The sequence below is a fragment of the Schistocerca gregaria genome, unplaced genomic scaffold, assembly GCF_023897955.1.
Source record: "Schistocerca gregaria isolate iqSchGreg1 unplaced genomic scaffold, iqSchGreg1.2 ptg000045l, whole genome shotgun sequence".
NCBI classification, from domain to species: Eukaryota; Metazoa; Arthropoda; class Insecta; order Orthoptera; family Acrididae; genus Schistocerca; species Schistocerca gregaria.
In genome coordinates this window covers 570,001-575,000 of record NW_026061703.1, presented here as the reverse complement: position 1 = coordinate 575,000, position 5,000 = coordinate 570,001, and the positions used below count along the sequence as shown (strand labels likewise).

Below are 5,000 nucleotides of genomic sequence, written 5' to 3'. Positions count from 1 at the left end.
TAACCTAACCCACGTTGTCCCTTAACCTAACCCACGTTGTCCCTTAACCTAACCCACGTTGTCCCTTAACCTAACCCACGTTGTCCCTTAACCTAACCCACGTTGTCCCTTAACCTAACCCACGTTGTCCCTTAACCTAACCCACGTTGTCCCTTAACCTAACCCACGTTGTCCCTTAACCTAACCCACGTTGTCCCTTTGCCTAACATAGTTCACTGCTCGGAATCTCTGGTGTCGTTGTTATCCTCATGTAGATGTCTTGCGAGTGTTGCTTACTTTCCACATATTCCCGCTATCCACTGTCAATTGTACTGCAATAGGACTATATCGCCGCCCCCCCCCCCCCTCTGTCCCCCTCTTTGTGTCTCTGTCCTCTCAAGCTGGTCGGTCTGGCGTTTGAGTGTTAAATGAGCCTCGCAGCTGTTCAGTTGCATTCAGATGTCGACGCCCTCAGTGTACGTCGTGGTATGGTCTGTGTCCATTGTCCGCTGATGTCGTACGCGTAACCCACACGCTGTACCGATCATCGGTCGTTACGTACAGAGTGAAGTAGTGTGATACGTGTGACCGTACGCTGGCTGTGCCCAACGGTGTCGAATCTCAATTTCCATATGTTGTGCTCGATGCTACTTGTCTCGTCTCCCAATAACAGCTAGGTTGCACTGTGGTACGCCGTAGAGGCGTGTGGGAGGAACGTACGAACGCATTGTATGTCACCCTGGGTCGCTGGGGGTGGTGGTGCGGTGAGTCAGGTCAGGTCAGGTCAGGTCAGGTCAGGTCAGCGTGAGCCGTCTGATGTAGTGACGCGTGTATTCCGACTTTGTCGTATTGCCTCACACAAAGTGCTACCCTGGTGGACCGCGTTCCATATCTGGGACATGCCGCAGATGCCGGTTGACAGTGGATCGCGGAAGGGACATCGCATACGTGCGCGGGCCACCTTCCACGTGTTCTCTTCTGCACATGTCGCAGTGTGTATGTGGTCTGATGTAGCGTGTCGTGACACATGACATCCTGGCATGCAAGAATTGTTGAATTCGCAAATGTAGGTGGACATCTACGTTTACTGCCCAAGATACGCAAATGAACTGGAAATCCGTTGTTGAGCGGTTGTTCACGCTGGAGGTGAATCTGTGATGGCGACGATCGGTACAGCTATTAACCGGTTGTTTCAGCGGTACCCGCCACATCCACACACATGACTAGGTCCATGTGGGTATGAAGCGATACGCGGCGGTGGCTTGGTGGGACTGTTCCCGGCCGGTGAAGGGGGGCCGCCCGGCGTGTTGGCCGCGCGCTGCGTGGGCGCACGCGCAACAGGCGGCTGGTGGGGGGCGCCGAGTGGCAGGAGCGCCAGCCGACGGGCCCGGCAGGCGGTGCAGCTACGCTGCGGCGCACCCTGCACGCGGCGCCTGGCGGCCAAAGTTGGTTCAGCCGAGCCCGGTGCGAAGCGCGGTGGACATCTGCAGTGTGCTGGTCTGATTGAGGACTGTGTGCGTTGAGGATGCGCCGCCGCCTGGCACTCGGCGCCGCGACGCCGTCTGCTGCTCGGTCGCCCCAGCGGTTCTCGCAGGTGGTTTGTATCGCAGTTGTGCGGACGTGTTGGCGCGTGCGCTGTGCTGGGAGAGTTCGCTTCTGCACCCAAGTGGGGCTTTGCCCTTGTGTGGCGCTGGCGTTGGAGCTGCCGGTCACCATAGGTGGCGCGTGTTGTCTCCCGCCGGCAATGCCACGACAGCACGCTCCCGGGCCTCTGTCGGCAGCGGCAAGCTCAGTTGGGAGCAAGGGTGTTCGCACTAAAACCGTCTACTCGCCTAACTCCGGGCGATTGCGCCTCTCTCGAAACCGACCAAGTACCTAGGACGGCGCTGCGCGCCGCCGGGACCTGAGAGGGTTTCGAGGTGTATCGTGCAGGGGAGCTCGGCCTCCTCCTGTTTGCAGAATAATTGAGCGGACGCTTGCGTGTTCGCGCGGGCCCCCGGGACACACTCCCGGGCGGCCGGCTGCTCAGCTCTAGTTGACGCAGCTCCCTGGTTGATCCTGCCAGTAGTCATATGCTTGTCTCAAAGATTAAGCCATGCATGTCTCAGTACAAGCCGCATTAAGGTGAAACCGCGAATGGCTCATTAAATCAGTTATGGTTCCTTAGATCGTACCCACGTTACTTGGATAACTGTGGTAATTCTAGAGCTAATACATGCAAACAGAGTCCCGACCAGAGATGGAAGGGACGCTTTTATTAGATCAAAACCAATCGGATTGGCTTGTCTGGTCCGTTTGCCTTGGTGACTCTGAATAACTTTGGGCTGATCGCACGGTCCTCGTACCGGCGACGCATCTTTCAAATGTCTGCCTTATCAACTGTCGATGGTAGGTTCTGCGCCTACCATGGTTGTAACGGGTAACGGGGAATCAGGGTTCGATTCCGGAGAGGGAGCCTGAGAAACGGCTACCACATCCAAGGAAGGCAGCAGGCGCGCAAATTACCCACTCCCGGCACGGGGAGGTAGTGACGAAAAATAACGATACGGGACTCATCCGAGGCCCCGTAATCGGAATGAGTACACTTTAAATCCTTTAACGAGTATCTATTGGAGGGCAAGTCTGGTGCCAGCAGCCGCGGTAATTCCAGCTCCAATAGCGTATATTAAAGTTGTTGCGGTTAAAAAGCTCGTAGTTGGATTTGTGTCCCACGCTGTTGGTTCACCGCCCGTCGGTGTTTAACTGGCATGTATCGTGGGACGTCCTGCCGGTGGGGCGAGCCGAAGGGGTGCTTTCGCGTCCCGAGGCGGACCCCGTTTAAATCCTACCAGGGTGCTCTTTGTTGAGTGTCTCGGTGGGCCGGCACGTTTACTTTGAACAAAATAGAGTGCTTAAAGCAGGCAAGCCCGCCTGAATACTGTGTGCATGGAATAATGGAATAGGACCTCGGTTCTATTTTGTTGGTTTTCGGAACCCGAGGTAATGATTAATAGGGACAGGCGGGGGCATTCGTATTGCGACGTTAGAGGTGAAATTCTTGGATCGTCGCAAGACGAACAGAAGCGAAAGCATTTGCCAAGTATGTTTTCATTAATCAAGAACGAAAGTTAGAGGTTCGAAGGCGATCAGATACCGCCCTAGTTCTAACCATAAACGATGCCAGCCAGCGATCCGCCGCAGTTCCTCCGATGACTCGGCGGGCAGCCTCCGGGAAACCAAAGCTTTTGGGTTCCGGGGGAAGTATGGTTGCAAAGCTGAAACTTAAAGGAATTGACGGAAGGGCACCACCAGGAGTGGAGCCTGCGGCTTAATTTGACTCAACACGGGAAACCTCACCAGGCCCGGACACCGGAAGGATTGACAGATTGATAGCTCTTTCTTGATTCGGTGGGTGGTGGTGCATGGCCGTTCTTAGTTGGTGGAGCGATTTGTCTGGTTAATTCCGATAACGAACGAGACTCTAGCCTGCTAACTAGTCGCGTGACATCCTTCGTGCTGTCAGCGATTACTTTTCTTCTTAGAGGGACAGGCGGCTTCTAGCCGCACGAGATTGAGCAATAACAGGTCTGTGATGCCCTTAGATGTTCTGGGCCGCACGCGCGCTACACTGAAGGAATCAGCGTGTCTTCCTAGGCCGAAAGGTCGGGGTAACCCGCTGAACCTCCTTCGTGCTAGGGATTGGGGCTTGCAATTGTTCCCCATGAACGAGGAATTCCCAGTAAGCGCGAGTCATAAGCTCGCGTTGATTACGTCCCTGCCCTTTGTACACACCGCCCGTCGCTACTACCGATTGAATGATTTAGTGAGGTCTTCGGACTGGTACGCGGCATCGACTCTGTCGTTGCCGATGCTACCGGAAAGATGACCAAACTTGATCATTTAGAGGAAGTAAAAGTCGTAACAAGGTTTCCGTAGGTGAACCTGCGGAAGGATCATTACCGACTAGACTGCATGTCTTTCGATGTGCGTGTCGTGTCGCGCAACACGCTACCTGTACGGCAGTGGCCGTGCGCCGCGTGCGGAACCACGCGTGCCTCTCAAAACTAGCGGAAGTGTTGTTGTTGTGTGGTACGAGCGCTGAAGCTCTGGAGCGGCTGGCCTGCGGTACCTGGCGCCTGGCGCCGGTTTTGAATGACGTTCGCCCGAGTGCCTGTCCGCTCCGGTGTGGAGCCGTACGACGCCCATCGGCTGTGAGGCCGTTGGACACAAAAAAATAGTGGAACAGGGGCCGTCAGACGCCTCAGTCCCGCAAATGCTACTGTCTTGAAAGAGACAGTGGGAGACTGAAAAGGAAAAGATCACCCAGGACGGTGGATCACTCGGCTCGTGGGTCGATGAAGAACGCAGCAAATTGCGCGTCGACATGTGAACTGCAGGACACATGAACATCGACGTTTCGAACGCACATTGCGGTCCATGGATTCCGTTCCCGGGCCACGTCTGGCTGAGGGTCGGCTACGTATACTGAAGCGCGCGGCGTTTGTCCCGCTTCGGAGACGTGGGAGTGTCGTGGTCGCCTGTGTGGCCGGCCGCGTCTCCTTAAACGTGCGATGCGCGCCCGTCGCCTGGCGGTTCGCATACCGGTACTTTCTCGGTAGCGTGCACAGCCGGCTGGCGGTGTGGCGTGCGACACCTCGTACAACGACCTCAGAGCAGGCGAGACTACCCGCTGAATTTAAGCATATTACTAAGCGGAGGAAAAGAAACTAACAAGGATTCCCCCAGTAGCGGCGAGCGAACAGGGAAGAGTCCAGCACCGAACCCCGCAGGCTGCCGCCTGTCGTGGCATGTGGTGTTTGGGAGGGTCCACTACCCCGACGCCTCGCGCCGAGCCCAAGTCCAACTTGAATGAGGCCACGGCCCGTAGAGGGTGCCAGGCCCGTAGCGGCCGGTGCGAGCGTCGGCGGGACCTCTCCTTCGAGTCGGGTTGCTTGAGAGTGCAGCTCCAAGTGGGTGGTAAACTCCATCTGAGACTAAATATGACCACGAGACCGATAGCGAACAAGTACCGTGAGGGAAAG

The 5,000-nt window shown here is 56.1% G+C and overlaps 3 non-coding genes across 3 annotated transcripts in view; all 3 read left to right on the top strand.

The window, feature by feature from the left end:
* Positions 1–2,024: 2,024 nt before the first annotated feature.
* On the top strand, positions 2,025–3,917 carry LOC126301251 (small subunit ribosomal RNA). The gene has a single exon (XR_007553013.1). It is a non-coding gene; the product is annotated as a small subunit ribosomal RNA (ribosomal RNA).
* A 361-nt stretch (positions 3,918–4,278) lies between these two features.
* LOC126301227 (5.8S ribosomal RNA) lies at positions 4,279–4,433 on the top strand. The gene has a single exon (XR_007552992.1). It is a non-coding gene; the product is annotated as a 5.8S ribosomal RNA (ribosomal RNA).
* A 188-nt stretch (positions 4,434–4,621) lies between these two features.
* The window catches only part of LOC126301177 (large subunit ribosomal RNA), a 4,222-nt gene continuing 3,843 nt past the window's right edge, over positions 4,622–5,000 (top strand). Inside the window, exon 1 of the ribosomal RNA XR_007552960.1 lies at positions 4,622–5,000. This exon is cut by the window's right edge and continues 3,843 nt beyond it. This is a non-coding gene — a ribosomal RNA (large subunit ribosomal RNA).